The sequence below is a fragment of the Anas platyrhynchos genome, chromosome W (assembly GCF_047663525.1).
Source record: "Anas platyrhynchos isolate ZD024472 breed Pekin duck chromosome W, IASCAAS_PekinDuck_T2T, whole genome shotgun sequence".
In the NCBI taxonomy this organism is placed as follows: Eukaryota; Metazoa; Chordata; class Aves; order Anseriformes; family Anatidae; genus Anas; species Anas platyrhynchos.
In genome coordinates, this window is record NC_092620.1 from 3,995,616 (window position 1) to 4,011,259 (window position 15,644).

A 15,644-nucleotide genomic window follows, 5' to 3' on the forward strand; every position below is an offset into this window, starting at 1 on the left:
CACGTTATGAGAAGCCACACTTATTAAGCATGACAGAAAAAAAGTTCAAGATTTGCCATATTCTTGGAGAAAAAAAAAAAGTGGAAGAAGTCTTTCTCTCAGCAGTTTCCTAGTAAGAACCTGATGCTTCTTGATGACTTTGTGAACCATTACATAACATCTGTTTATGTTACCGCTAGCTCACAGAATCAGATTCATAGTCTATGCTTAAAAAATCTCAGTGGTTTATCATACAGAGATGCAATCTTGTTTTATGTATATCAGATTTACTGCAAAATGAAACAATAATACATTTAGATTAGATCCTTTAGGGCACTCTGAACTGTACCTATTTCTATATCCTTGACTGGAAGGACAATAAATGGACTGATAAACTGCAAACCATAAGGCAGAGTGAGAAAGGCAGAAAAGCTTTAGTGAAACATTCAAAAGATTTTTTTCCAAATAGGAAAAAAAAATTCTCAATCTATGCTCCTATTAAAATTACAGAACAACAGACAAGAATTTCCAGAATGAAAACATACAATGGAACACAAAACTTCAAACTGAGATTAAATAGCACTCTATTTGTCCAAAGCTTAGTGCATCTAAAAATATCATAGAGAAAAATGGCAAGCTAGCATTAAGAAAAAGAAATCTTTGAACTCAATTTCACGTATATGAAAGGAGATCACCAAAATACAGTGAGAAGTCCATGATTTAACATGCAGTGGCATCAGTCCTACTTTAAGATGTACATACCTGCCACTACCACAGGACTCCAAGACTGTAGTTTAAACAACAACAAAAAAATCAACTCTAAATCTTTGAATCTTCCTTCTAAAGGACTAAAACTGAACAAGTATGGACTTTTTTTTTCTTTTTTAATAGCAGATGTAGGTAAGATTTCTTAGAGGGAACCTTCAAGTTTATTCAAAAACTAGACTCAACTGTCTTGTTTGACCACCAGAGGCCAGAACAGATGTAGCAGCAGATTAAAGCTTTTAAAAAAAAAAAAAAAAACTTTGGAGGAAATGTTGCAAGTGGAAGAGGTTAACTCATTAAGATCCAGCAGAAAAATCTCTTTCTTTCAGTCATTTGGATTTTTTTCAAGGCTGAGGGACTTGATTAGAAATGCATAAAGAACTGTTGATCTGAACGTGATACTCTGACAACTTTTGCATTATTTGTGTACCAGGTGTTGACCTATAAGAAAGCAAAGCAGATAGAAATTGCAAAGACGTGAAGTGCCATTACTATTATAATATGAAAGTTAGTAAAAACTTTGAAACCAATAGCTATGTCATGGCCTGAGAATATATACTTTTTTGCATTAATATTCTTTATATGGAGACCATCTTATGTGGAATGCTTAACAGCAAGAGTAAAGACATTAAGTACTGAGAGATCATTTGCTGATCTTCCATGAATAAGCGGCTTGACAACCTTGATATTTGCACAGTGGTGATAATTACTGCGGGAATAAAAACTGTGGGTATTTGTGATGTTTTTCTTTCAAATGCCAGGGTGAAGGGTATAGCTAATTGAACAAGTGCACAAGTGCCTCACCAGTTAGATGGTAGGGTGGAACGTAAAATCTTCCCTCCACAGTACCACCAGAGATATGCCCTGGGGGTCTCAAGTCTTGAGCAGTTTCCCATCAAGTCCTTGGTAACATTCAAGGTCCTTCTGCACAAGGCAAATTCTCCCAGATGCCGGGAAGCACTCACACCCTGCTGTGAGAGGCAAGCTTTATGGTTACCTATAGCTGTAGAGAATGCAGGGGGAGCCCTGATATTGCTATCACGCAAGGAACAGCAAAGAGAGACTTACAGGCCTCATTTCCCCAGGCAGTCTTTTCTTGGTACAATGCAATCATACATCACATCTCTTGGGAGTCTTCGGTCCACCCCCATGGGAAGGGCACTATCTGGGCAATCAGTCGTCCCAAGGCACAAGCATAGCAATTGCTATGGTTGAGACTCTGGACGGTATATTTGACCCATTCTATCCAGGCATTCACATCCCCATACCCTGTTTGAATCTCAAATGTTTGAACTGCCGCATTTCAAAGAGGGCCTCCTGTTTTCTCTCCTGTTTTCTCCTTGAGTTTCTCCCTTTCTCTGATGGCAAAAGAGGATCGTTTCCATACAGCTGTTCTCAATCTGGCTGTTGGGTCTCTCCCAGTTATTTGTTCTCTCTGCTCAATTGTCACAGGGCATTTAAATCTCCACAAGCTAACACCTCACAAGCATCAAATGTGACAGATTGTGGTACATAACCCTCTGTCACTGTCACCCATATTTTGATGGGGTATCCCATCTTTGCTATTATCTGGTCATGCCTTTTCCAAGTTGCCAATTAACCGAGGCCTTCTCTGAGGCCTACAATCACTAAAAACAAAATTAGTCATTGATTTTTCCCTGTCATTATTTTTAACCCTTAGGTTTCCAAATAATTATCAATACAAAGAATAAGATACATGTACATTACTACTAGAACAAAAACCCCTTGGGAGCACTTCAATTCGCTATAGGCCAGTCCTTTCTCTCAATCACAAGTCACACTCATTAGTTACCTGTGAAAATTAAAGGTTAGTTTACAATTGAAAGCTTTTCTTCTGCTCAGAGTCCATTATGAGGTTTTTCTTTTTGATTTTAACTTTCAACAAGTCTTCTGTAGGAACAGCTTCCCAGATACCAGGGTCGATAGGTGCTTTCACTCGAGTATAGTGAGTCCAACCTTTCTCCGCAGTTCTTATGGCTGTTTCAGTGGTTAGTAGTACTTGGAATGGTCCTTCCCCTTCAGGCCGGAGTTGATTCTTTCAGGTCCGAATCAGGACCCGGTTTCCTGGTTGATGGTGGTGGGGGTTTGAGCCAACAACCCACAGGTCCTGAGAGATGACAAAGAAGAGGACAACCCCAGAATACAGTTCTTAAGAAAACTCTCTTGTTTTGAATTGTGGTATCTCATCCCTTCTGTCTGGATAGCTTAATCCATATAGCATCTCATATGGTGAAATTCCTATTTCCTGCCTTGGTGCTGTTTGAACTTGTACGAGTGCTAAAGGTAAGCATTTTACCCAAGGAAGTTGGGTTTCTAACACTAATTTAGTTAATTGCTTCTTTAATATCTGGTTCACTTGCTCCACCTTCCCAGAAGAGGAGGGTTGCCAGGGGGTGTGAAAATCCCACTCAATCTCTAGGGCCTGCTTTAACCCTTGCAGTACTTGTGAAATGAAATGACGTCCTTGATCTGAATCAACGTTTTCAACTATCCCATATCTAGGGACTATTTGCTCCATTGATACCTTAGCCACCGTGTTCACAGTGGCAGATACCGAGGGGAAAGTGTACGTCCATCCAGTCAGGTGGTCAATTAGGACCAACAAGTACTTAAGTCTCCCTACTTCAGGTAACTCAGTGAAGTCTACCTGTATACTTTGGAAAGCTTGAAACTCTGGCTCCCGCCCCCCTCTAGGTGGGTTACAGAAGACCTTTTTATTTACCTTTTGACATATGGTACATCCTCTACATATTTGCTTCACTGAAGTGTATATTCCTACACAGTCATACTTTCTTAGCACAACATCGCACATTGCTTGCACCTCCCAATGACTCTCTTGATGTAAAACAGTTAATATTTGCCTCACTGGTGCTTTATTCAGCATTTCTCTCCCATCAGGGAGTATCCATTTTCCTTCAGACTTCGTGGCTCCTGGTTCCTTAAAAGAAATCTTTCTTTTAAAACTTTTTAGGTCTTTCTTAATTTTCAACAATTCCCTGAATCCTCTCTGGATTTATTCTGTTTTCCTTTAGACATTAGATACCTTAAATACCTGACTTCTCTTTCTACATATGGTAATTTATTTTTCAATACTCCCAAGCCCTGAGGTAAAATTGTCCATCTGTATTGTTGCTTCCGCCCCCATTTCAGGGTCTTTCCAGTCAGAGGTGAATATATCTTTGCTCTCAGAGCCTGAGAGCACTCCATTAATAACACCGTTATTCCAGCCTAACAATTTACTATTTGAATGCCCAATTTCATCATCAAATGGTGGACCAAGGGAAACCAGCTGATGTGATTTTTTTGGACTTCAGCAAGGCTTTTGACACAGTTTCCCATAGGATCCTACTGGACAAAATGTCCACCATACAGCTAAATAAAAACATCATACGATGGGTGAGCAATTGGCTAACGGGCAGGGCCCAAAGGATTATGGTAAATGGGGCTGCGTCAGGCTGGCGGGCGGTCACCAGTGGGGTCCCTCAAGGCTCCATTTTAGGGCCGGTACTTTTCAATATTTTTATAAACGATCTGGATGTAGGAATAGAAGGTATTTTGAGCAAGTTTGCTGATGACACCAAACTTGGAGGAGTTGTGGACTCGAATGAGGGTGGAAAGGCCTTGCAGAGGGATCTGGATAGGTTGGAGAGCTGGGCGATCACCAACCGCATGAAGTTCAATAAGAGCAAGTGCCGGGTCCTGCACCTGGGACGGGGAAACCCTGGCTGCACGTACAGACTGGGCGATGAGACGCTGGAGAGCAGCCTAGAAGAGAGGGATCTGGGGGTCGTGGTAGACAGCAAGCTGAATATGAGCCAGCAGTGTGCCCTGGCAGCCAGGAGGGCCAACCGTGTCCTGGGGCGCATCAAGCACGGCATCGCTAGTAGGTCAAGGGAGGTGATTGTCCCGCTCTACTCTGCGCTGGTGCGGCCTCACCTCGAGTACTGTGTGCAGTTCTGGGCACCACAGTATAAAAAGGACACGAAACTGTTGGAGAGTGTCCAGAGGAGGGCTACAAAGATGGTGAAAGGCCTGGAGGGGAAGACGTACGAGGAACGGCTGAGGGCACTGGGCCTGTTCAGCCTGGAGAAGAGGAGGCTGAGGGGAGACCTCATCGCAGTCTATAACTTCCTCGTAAGGGGGTGTCGAGAGGCAGGAGACCTTTTCTCCATTAACACCAGTGACAGGACCCGCGGGAACGGGGTTAAGCTGAGGCAGGGGAAATTTAGGCTTGACATCAGGAGGGGGTTCTTCACAGAGAGGGTGGTTGCACACTGGAACAGGCTCCCCAGGGAAGTGGTCACTGCACCGAGCCTGTCTGAATTTAAGAAGAGATTGGACTGTGCACTTAGTCACATGGTCTGAACTTTTGGGTAGACCTGTGCGGTGTCAAGAGTTGGACTTGATGATCCTTAAGGGTCCCTTCCAACTCAGGATATTCTATGATTCTATGAAATCCCTTCACAAGTTAGTCCCTACCTTGGGTAGATACAGTAATTGCCCAGTGATCATTTTATCCCCTAGTCTCAGCTTGGTATCCCCCAAAGGTGGCACTGTTATCCCAGCCCCTTCTACCCCCATCACTTTTTAGGGTTTCATTAGTGAATTTAATCCCTGATACTTTACAAGCCAGTAATGACCTAGCTGCCCCAGTGTACTGGGTTCGATGGCAAGGTTCGGGGGGGGAACTGCAGTGGCAGCCCCCATGAGAAAAACCCAGAAGCCTCCCCGTGGCAGATAAGGGACAATTTCATCCGGCCCCAAAGGGGCCCACTGCTGCCCAGAGCCATGCCATGAGCAACACAGCCTGTGCCTCTGTGAGAGCCCATCCAAGAAAACAAACAAACAAACAAACAAAAACCTGCTGCTCAAAAGCAGCTGGGAGAGCAAGGTGCAAGAAACCTCCCCGCAGACACTAAAGTCAGTGCAGAAGGAGGGGGAGGAGGTGCTCCAGGCGCCAGAGCCAAAGCCCCCCTGTGGTCTGTGGAGAGGCCTCTGGTGGAGCAGGCTGTCCCCCCCAACCCCCCCCCCCCCTTCCCGATACTTGGGAAACTGACCAAACACCACAGCAAATATACCAAAACTTCTAGACTGTTACTTAGATAATGCCTACATCCCCTTTCCCTGCTCATTCAACTTCAAACAGCTCTGTCAAATGCTACACGCCACACCTTTAACACCTTCAATAACGCTTTTTAACACTTCTTTTTATCATTCTCCAGCCTGTACTTTCACGAAAGGCTCAGTCATTGGCCAACCTAATTCCATACCTTTCCCCCTCCTGGATGCTGAAACAACATATCAGTATACCATATTTCATCCCATTTTCCTTCTTTCCTCCTTCTTCCACTCCAGATATTCCTATTTGAATTGGCCAGCCTGGCCACACTTAAAACATCTTATCAAAGCCCGTCCCTGCTAGGATTCAGGCTGCAACACGTCCGCTAAAAATTTTATCCAACCAGCTTGTCGTCATATCTTTCTCTTCCTGTTCTGCATCTCGTTCTACTTGAGTCAACTGTTCTATATCATGTTCTACATCGATAGTCACATTTGGAATGTGGATGCAGCAATGATCAATACGATCTTTTAAAAATCCTCACGCTCCATGTTCCTTTAATAAGAGTGTATCTAATGCCAATCAGTTCTGTAGAGTCATTTTAGTTGTAGCTTGTAGTTGGATATTAAAATCTCTAAAACCCTCTTTTGTGGCTCTCGCGAGCCTACTTACTTGTCCTGTAAGTTTGTAGATCATCTCCCTATTTCGGTAAGTAGCTACTGGTGCTAACTCCACTCGAGGGTTCATGCCATATAGCTTCATCTGCCCCTTCTTCTAAACTTCTTTTTGCTCTACTAATTTGTAGGCTTTCCAATTTTCCTTTAAAAGGAAACTTTAAAGCCTTTCCCTTCCATCCATCTTTCACTCCTGTATTGTCCCTGATTGTATTTATGTATATTTCCTGTCTCTGTCCAAAGTAATTTATTTTCTCCCAAACCACCTGTACAGAGATAATTGTTATTGGTTTATTGTCTTGCATTCCACATTCCAAAGTAACATTTTCTCCCTCAAATATTTCCTCTTTCTTATACCTTTTTGGTATTTCTAGGAACCCAATTACAAGGTATTTACACAAAACAATTATTGTTACCATTGTTAAGAACCCTGACATTGTATGGTTATACGCGCCTCATCTGTAGTTTTGTATCTCTGATTGCTTGCACCGACCAAAGTTCAGGAACCTTTTTCACCCGAGTATAATGAACCCAAGCATCCACCCCTTCTACCTTTACAGCTGTAAAAGTAGTCAATAATACTTGATAAGGTCCGGCCCACCGTTCTTTCAGGGGTTCTTCGTTCCAATTTTTAATATACACTCGGTCTCCTGGCTGAATATTGTGGACAGGGTTCTCCATACCAAAACACTTCGAAGTTGAGCTGAAGTTTTACCAAGAGATAATACATAATTATAAACATCCTGGTTCCCTTTCATGTGCATATTAGGATTTGGTTCTGGGGATTCATAAGGCTTTCCATACATAATTTTGTATGGGCTTACTGACATTCCACTCCTTGGCTTTATCCTTATTCTCAATAAGGCTATAGGCAAAGCTTGTGGCCATTGTATTTTGGCTTCCTGGCAGATTTTACTAATCTGTCCCTTCAGTGTTTGGTTCATCTTCTCTACCTGTCCACTAGATTGGGGTCTCCATGCAGTATGTAAATTCCAAGAAATTCCTAATAGCCTGCTTACATCTTTAACCACGGATGCAATAAAGTGTGGTCCCCTATCTGAGGATATGCCTAACGGTACCCCAAACCTTGGAATGATTTCTCTCAAGAACCATTTTACTGTCTCTTTAGCTTGATTGGTGTGACAGGGAAGGGCTTCTGGCCATCCAAAAAAGGTGTCAACCCCTACTAAAAGATACCTATATCCCCTAGTCCTAGGTAACTCTACAAAATCAATTTGCCAGTAATCTCCCGGTTCTATTCCTACTCTAACTTTTCCCATTTCAGCATGTTTTCTTGCTACTGGATTATTTTTCAGACAAATCTCACACTTTGACATTACTGGTTTGGCCATCGTTAACATATGTGTAGAGATAATATTACGTTTTAAAAATGTTACCATTGCCTCTGCGCCCCAGTAACACTCATTATGTCTTGTCTGGAGTATTGCCCACATCACCAAGGGGGATAATACCAGCTGGCCCGTAGCGGTTACATACCATCCATCAGAGTTCTTTTGGGCCTTTAGGAGATTTGCTAATTTCTCATCCTCTGGCAAATATCTTGGTTCCTTGGGAAGATTAAGATGACTGGGGCCTACCTTGAGCGGTACCAAAGCCATCACACTCCACACCTTCTGAGCAATTTGTCGAGCTGCTCGATCTGCCAACCAATTCCCTTCTGATATCTTTGAGGTTCCTCCTTGATGGGCCTTTCAGTGCATAACAGCCACTTTTTTTTTTGTACCGCATTTATCAAATTTAACACCTCCTCTTGATATCTTATATTGGCCCCTTGTGAGGACAACAACCCTCTTTCCATAACGCTTCATGAACGTGGACCACTCCAAAGGCATACTTTGAATCTGTCCAAATATTTACCATCTTTTCTTTACTCGGTTCCAGTGCTCAAGTCAGAGCTATCCGTTCCGCTCGCTGTGCCGATGTTCCAGGTGGTAAAGGTTTTGCTTTGATTACTGTTTTCAAGGTTGTCACTGCATACCCTGCATATCGTGTTCCATTTTCCACAAAACTACTACCATCAGTAAAAAGTTCCCAGTCATACCTTTCAAGGGGTATATCCTTCAAATCTTCGCGGCTAGCATGAGTATGTTCGATTATTTCCACACAATTGTGTTCTAACGGTCCTTCTACTGGAACAGTTCCTAGAAATACTAGGATATAAATACTTCTGGATTTAACAAGTTAGTCATTTTTAAGGTTACAACATCTTGTTCAGTTAGTATTGCCTGATATTTCATCATCCAGCTGGGTGATAACCAGTGGCCCCCCTTTTGCTCTAAAATGGTTGTTACCATATGTGGTACAAAAATTTCAACATGTTTTCTCAAGGTAAGTTTCCTTGCTTCCTGGATTAAGAGAACTGTTGCTGCCACTGCCCACAAATGTGAGGGCCACCCTGCACTTACAGCATTCAACTGTTTGGAAAAGTATCCCACAGGTCTTTTCCAGCTTCCCAGTCGCTGAGTTAGTACCCCTAATGCTAGTCATTGTCTTTCATGTACAAATAACTGGAAATCTTTTGATAGATCTGGTAAGCCCAAAGCTGGTGACTTCATTAGAGCGTCTTTAAGTTTCTTAAAAGCTTCTTTGTGTAATTTTCCCCAAATAAAATTATGTGCCTTCTGAGCTTCATAAAGGGACTTTGCTATGAGTCCGTAATCCATTATATGTAGTGTTCACCACCCAGCCATTCCTAAGAAAGCCCTTAGCTCATGGAGATTTTGAGGTTCCGGGATAGTGCATATGGCTCTTATCCTGTTGATGCCCAGAGTTCTTTGTCCCTGAGAAATCTCACACTCCAAATATGTTACAGTTGAGCAAACTATTTGTGCCTTTTCTTTTGAAACTTTATAGCCACCCATTCCTAACTGATTTAAAATCTCAATGGTTATTTGGGTGCAGAGTGACTCATTCTCTGCGGCAATCAAAATATCATCTACATATTGTAACAACAAATACTAACTTATGGGTACCTGTATTTGTCCTTGCGTTGTCCAGATCTCCAGTTCCTTGGCCAGCTGGCTTCCGAAGAGGGTCGGGCTATTTTTGAAGCCTTGCAGAAGTCTTGTCCAAGTTAATTGTGTCTTTCATCCATTCTGCGTGTTTTCCCATTCAAAGGCAAATAATTTTCTACTATCTTTATCAAGAGGTATGCAAAAGAAGACATCCTTTAAATCTATCACGGTAAACCATTTATATTTCTCTCTCACAGATGTTAACAATATGTAAGGATTAGCTACTACTGGGTGAATGTCCTTTGTTCTTTCATTTATTGCTCTAAGATCTTGTACCAATCTATATTCGTCATTCGGCTTCTTTACTGGAAAAATTGGAGTATTATATTCCAATTTACATTCTTCCAAAATCTGGTATTTAAGAAATTTGTCAATAATTTTCACTATCCCCTGTCTAGCTTCTATTTTGAGTGAATATTGTTTGATTCAAACAGGTCTGGCTCCTTCCTTTAATTCCACCTTTACCAGTCATGCCAGTTTTGACTTCCCTGGTACATCTGTTTCCCATACTATTGGTATGACTGCATTTTCTACTTCTCTTGGAATTTTAACAAAGGGTTTATCTTTGATCATCGGGATTTGTCCTATTTTAGACTCAGGTACCTTCATTATTAATTCTCCATCCTCAAAGGTTATTGTTGCATCTCATTTAGTTAATAAATCCCATCCCAAGAGTGGAATCGAGCATTCTGGTACATACAAAAATTCATGGCTTAATTCCTTAATTCCTTACCTCCAAAACGCAAATCAAGAGGTTGTAAAAACAGCCATTCCTCCTCCTTCCCTGTGGCTCCAACTATTGTAGTCGTCTGTCTTATTTCGTAATTGTCCTTTTAAACTATTTAACACTGAATATGTTGCTCCTGTATCTATCAAGAACCTCACTTCCTTATCCCCTAATTGAATCTTTACTAAAGGTTCTTTGGCTGCTTTATGTTCTGTATCTAGTCAGCTACTAAAATCTCCTAGCACCATTGCCTTAACGGCTTCCTGATTCTGAAATGAATTTCCCGAGAATCGGTCTCTTCTAAACAGACACTCATTTTTCCAATGCCCTTCCTTTTTACAATAAGCACACTGATTCAATCCTGATCTTCCTCCTGGATTTCCACTAAAGTCTCCACGACCCCTTCCTATACTAACTCCCCGTCCTCTAGCAAATCCTCTTGCTCTCCCTCTGAATCCTTGGTTTCTTCTGCCTTGAATCACTGCTAACAGAATCTGTTGCTGCCTCCTAGTGGATTCATTTTCTCTATTGTTGTATACTTTCCAGGCTATTTCTAACAATCTATCCATATTTCTCAAGTCTCCTCCTTCCAGTTTCTGTAATTTCTTCTGAATATCTTTCTGTGATTGTACTAAAAAGATAAGAGCTAACTGTGCTTTAGCTTGTTCTGTTTCTACATCTAGGTCAGTATATTTCTTTGCGATTTCCTTAAGCCTTTCCAGAAATGCGGAGTGAGATTCTGTTTTCTCCTGCCTAATATTATACAGTTTGGACCAATTTATAGTTTTGGGCATGGCACTCTGCACCCCTATTTGTACCCAGTCCCGATACCTTTTCAATCTTCTCATACCTTCCCCTGTGTTATAGTCCCATTGTGGGTCTTCCATTGGAAAATTCTGATCTATGTTTCCTGGGACTAACCCATTCTGGATATCCTCTCTTGCTCTTTCTCTAGCTGCTCTTAACACCATATCCTTTTCTGTTGAGTCCATTAATGTATCTAATATTACTTGAAGGTCATCCCAGTCCGGATTCTGGGTTTTAATTATCATTTTCATTACCCTAGCTACTTTATCAGGGTTTTCCTGATACATTCCTGCTACTTGTTTCCAAATTACTGGGTCTCCTGGATTAAACAGTACTTTAACATATACTGGCCCTTCTGTCCCTACTCCTTGTCTGAAAGGAGCAATTATGTTTTTCTTTTGTCTTCTTGTTCCGTCTTTCTCTCTTATCATACATTCGGCAGCACCTTTATGGTCTCATCATCGGGTTCTATATGATACCGGGGTAGCTGAAGCTACCGCTCCTTTTTCTACTTCCTTCTCCCCCTCACTATCCTCACTTTCTTCCCTGACAGCCTGCCCTTGTTCTAATGGGGCTGATGGTACTACTTCCAAATATATATTTCCATCGTCCTGTCTATAATACATACCATTCTCTAACGCTTGATGCCCTATACAGCGCTTTTCTCCTGTACATGCTTTGCATTGCTCATCAACAATTATTTCAGCCATCATTATCCTGCAAGCATGTTGCCACTCGGGCTTATCTTGCAAATAGAAAAATAATTCTACATATGGAATCTCATCCCACTTGCCTTCTTGCTTACAAAATAACATTAATTGTAAGATAGTATTGTATTGCAAAGTTCAATTTTCTGGCCAACTCTCTTGATCTTCTAGTTCATACTGTGGCCACCAAACATTACAGTAATCAACTAGTTTACCTTTTCGTAACTCCTGTCCAAAGCCTCCCTCCTTCCAGTGTGCTAGTAAACAGCCCAAAGGGGAAGATCGTGGTATGGGAGTATTGCCGCCCAAAATACATTTGAGTTTTTCTATTTGGAACCACGACATATAGCTATAACCTTTTACCAAACCAGACCACTGTTGCCGAATCTGCAGCGCTTTTGTGACTGTCTTACATATGACACCTAGGCTTACCCCAGGAATTCCCTAGCCCAACCGTGCGTGGCTTTCGCCGCGTGTGACCGGCAGGCTCCCAGGCCAGATCAGTACCGATTACCAGAAAGCACCTTTTCTCTTACCCTTCCAGAGGTACGTTGTGAGCAGTGGGGTTGGTCACGGCCGATGGCTCCCCAAGACACTCCTTGGTGCTGGCTGGAGCGTGATTGGTTCGCGAGCTGCCTCAGCAATGTCCACGAGGTCCTATCTGGGTCGTTAAAATGTTCGCGAAGACACATAAAAACAAAGTGATTATTTGAAGGTCCTTTATTTGCCACCGGAAGTTAGGGGCATGTCTGCCCAAATCTAACTTTGTTCAATTTGCTCACACAACAAACATTTATACAATTCAGAAACATACATTTGCATAATACACTTGTAATCATCAGTTATCTTCATATTCATTTGATAAATGTATATTCCATCTTCACAGAATTGTCTAGATTAGAAGAGACCTCCAAGATCACCTAGTCCAACCTCTGACCTAACACTAACAAGTCCTCCACTAAACCATATCCCTAAGCTCTACATCTAAACGTCTTTTAAAGAACTCCAGGGATGGTGACTCCACCACCTCCCTGGGCAGCCTGTTCCAATGTCTAACAACCCTTTCGGTAAAGAAGTTCTTCCTAAGATCCAACCTAAAACTCCCATGGAGCAACTTTAGCCCATTCCCCCTCGTCCTGTTACCAGGCATGTGGGAGAACAGACCAACCCCCACCTCGCTACAGCCTCCTTTAAGGTACCTGTAGAGAGCAATACGGTCACCCCTGAGCCTCCTCTTCTCCAGGCTGAACAAGCCCAGCTCCCTCAGCCGATCCTCATAAGACTTGTTCTACAGACCCCTCACCAGCTTCGTCGCCCTTCTCTGGACTCGCTTGAGCACCTCGATGCCCTACTTGTAGCAAGGGGCCCAAAACCAAACACAGTACTCGAGGTGTGGCCTCACCAGAGCTGAGTACAGGAGGACAATCACTTCCCTAGACCTGCTGGCCACACTGTTTCTGATACAAGCTATAATGCCGTTGGCCTTCTTGGCCACCTGAGCACACTGCTGGCTCATATTCAGCCCACTATTGACCAATACTTCCAGGTCCTTCTCCGCCAGGCAGCTTTCTAACCACTCATCTTCCAGCCTGTAGCACTGCTTGGGGTTGTTGTGCCCCAGGTGCAGGACCCAGCACTTGGCCTTGTTGAACTTCATGCAGTTGGCCTCAGCCCATCGGTCCAGCCTATCCAGATCCTCCTGCAGAGCCTTCCTACCCTCAAGCAGATTGACACACGCACCCAACTTGGTGTCATCTGCAAACTTACTGAGGGTGCACTCGATCCCCTCATCCAGATCATCGATAAAGATATTAAAGAGGACTGGCCCCAGTACTGAGCCCTGGGGGATGCCACTAGTGACCGGCCTCCAACTGGATTTAACTCCACTCACCACAACACTTTGTGCCCAGCTATCCAGCCAGTTCTTAACCCAATGAAGCATGCGCCAGTCCAAGCCATGAGCAGCCAGTATCTTGAGGAGAATGTTGTGGGGAATGGTGTCAAAAGCCTTACTGAAGTTGAGGTAGACCACATCCACAGCCTTTCCCTCGTCCACCCAGCGCGTCACTTTGTCATAGAAGGAGATCAGGCTCGTCAAGCAGGACCTGCCTTTCATAAACCCGTGCTGACTGGGCCTGATCGCCTGGTTGCCCTGCAAGCGCTGTGTGATGACACTCCGGATAATCTGCTCCATGTGCTTCCCTGGCACTGAGGTCAAACTGACAGGCCTATAGTTTCCTGGGTCTACCCTCCGGCCCTTCTTGTAGATGGGCGTCACGTTTACTAGCCGCCAGTCAACTGAGACGTCCCTGATAGCCAGGACTGCTGATAAATGATGGAAAGCGGCTTGGCCAGCTCCTCTGCCAGTTCTCTCAGTACCCTCGGGTGGATCCCATCCGGCCCCATCAACTTGCGTACATCCAAGTGCTGTAGCAGGTCGCCAACCATTTCCTCATGGATTATGAGGGCCACATTCTGCTCCCCATCCCCTTCCACCAGCTCAGGGTATTGGGTATCCAGAGAACAACCAGTATTGCCGCTAAAGACTGAGGCAAAGAAGGCATTAAGCACCTCCACCTTTTCCTCATCTCTTGTCACTAAATTCCCCCCCGCATCCAGTAAAGGATGGAGATTCTCCTTAGTCCTCCTTTTTGTGTTGATGTATTTATAAAAACATTTTTTGTTATCTTTAACAGCAGTAGCCAGATTGAGCTCCAGATGAGCTTTGGCCTTTCTAATTTTGTCCCTGCACAGCCTCGTTACCTCCTTGTAGTCCTCCCGAGTGGCCTGCCCTCTTTTCCAAAGATTGTAAACCTTTTTTTTTCTCCTAAGCTCAAGCCACAACTCTCTGTTCAGCCAGGCTGGTCTTTTGCGCCCACTCATCTTTGGGCACGTGGGGACAGACCGCTCCTGAGCCATTAAGATTTCCCTCTTCAAGAGTGCCCAGCCTTCCTGGACTCCTCTGCCCTTCAGAACCACCTCCCAAGGGACTCTACCAACCAGTGTCCTGAACAGCTCTCCAGAAGTCCAAGACTGCAGTTTTACTGATCCCTCTCCTGACTTCGCGAAGAAAAGAGAACTCTACCATTTTTGTGGTCACTCTGCCCAAGACAGCTCCCAAACACCATATCTCCCACCAGTCCTTCTCTGTGAAGAGAAGGTCTAGTGGGGCACCTCCCCAGGTATAACCACACCCCCTTTATTAACCTGATTGGTCCCTTTATTTATCTCTATTTACCTTTTTCAGTTACTTAGATACTTTACTGATTACATTGGATTTCAATGGTATTTACTTTAGTTTCCAAACTATTCACCTAGCAATAATCTCCCAGATACTCATAATATTTATCCTAACTATCTGTTGTTTAGATTAAATAAGCACTTATGGTATACATTGCTAGCAACAATACTGGTTTCACTACCAAGGCACCTGTTGCTATGTTAACATTTACCAACACCATCACTTGAGGGAAGGAAAACGAAGCACACACTGCTGCGAAAAAGGGGAAGCAACGCTTTCCTAGACAGCGCCTCAGGTGACGCCTGGGGCTGCAGTCTCAGCATGCAAAGCACGCGCGTGGCGTCCCCTCAGGCGCGAGTGCTAGAGAACTCGAAGAACAGCCACGACAAGCAGCTGTTTGCACAACCAATGGGCTCCTCACAGCCGAATTCCTTTTTACACACCTAACGTAAGGCTCCCACCACAGAAGAAAAGGCGAGAGACAAGCGGTCGCGTCCCCTTTAAACACCTCCTCTTCTTCCCCCTTTCACGTGGTACACGGCAAGGGTGTGGATTTCATAGTGCGTCACTTCCGTTCTTCCAGTGGTACAGTGGACCTCCGCGTGGAGAAGGATGTGAGTTTTAGGCTT

The 15,644-nt window shown here is 43.6% G+C and overlaps 1 protein-coding gene and 1 long non-coding RNA gene across 5 annotated transcripts in view; one reads left to right on the top strand and one right to left on the bottom strand.

The window, feature by feature from the left end:
• Positions 1 to 246: 246 nt before the first annotated feature.
• Positions 247 to 15,584, bottom strand: LOC119714310 (uncharacterized). 4 transcript variants are annotated; one of them, XR_011805569.1, is made up of 5 exons: positions 15,459 to 15,584; positions 12,311 to 12,435; positions 9,492 to 9,655; positions 8,561 to 8,669; positions 247 to 2,872 (listed from the first exon to the last, which is right to left on the bottom strand). It is a non-coding gene; the product is annotated as an uncharacterized lncRNA (long non-coding RNA). The 4 variants fall into 4 exon arrangements; XR_011805570.1 differs by having other exon boundaries at positions 247 to 1,185; positions 2,558 to 8,669; XR_011805568.1 differs by having other exon boundaries at positions 247 to 1,715; positions 2,558 to 8,669.
• The window catches only part of LOC113841554 (activated RNA polymerase II transcriptional coactivator p15), a 28,765-nt gene continuing 28,619 nt past the window's right edge, over positions 15,499 to 15,644 (top strand). The window contains exon 1 of the mRNA XM_038169610.2: positions 15,499 to 15,629. The gene's annotated coding sequence lies outside the window, so the exon portion shown is untranslated. The remainder of the gene's footprint in view (positions 15,630 to 15,644) is intronic.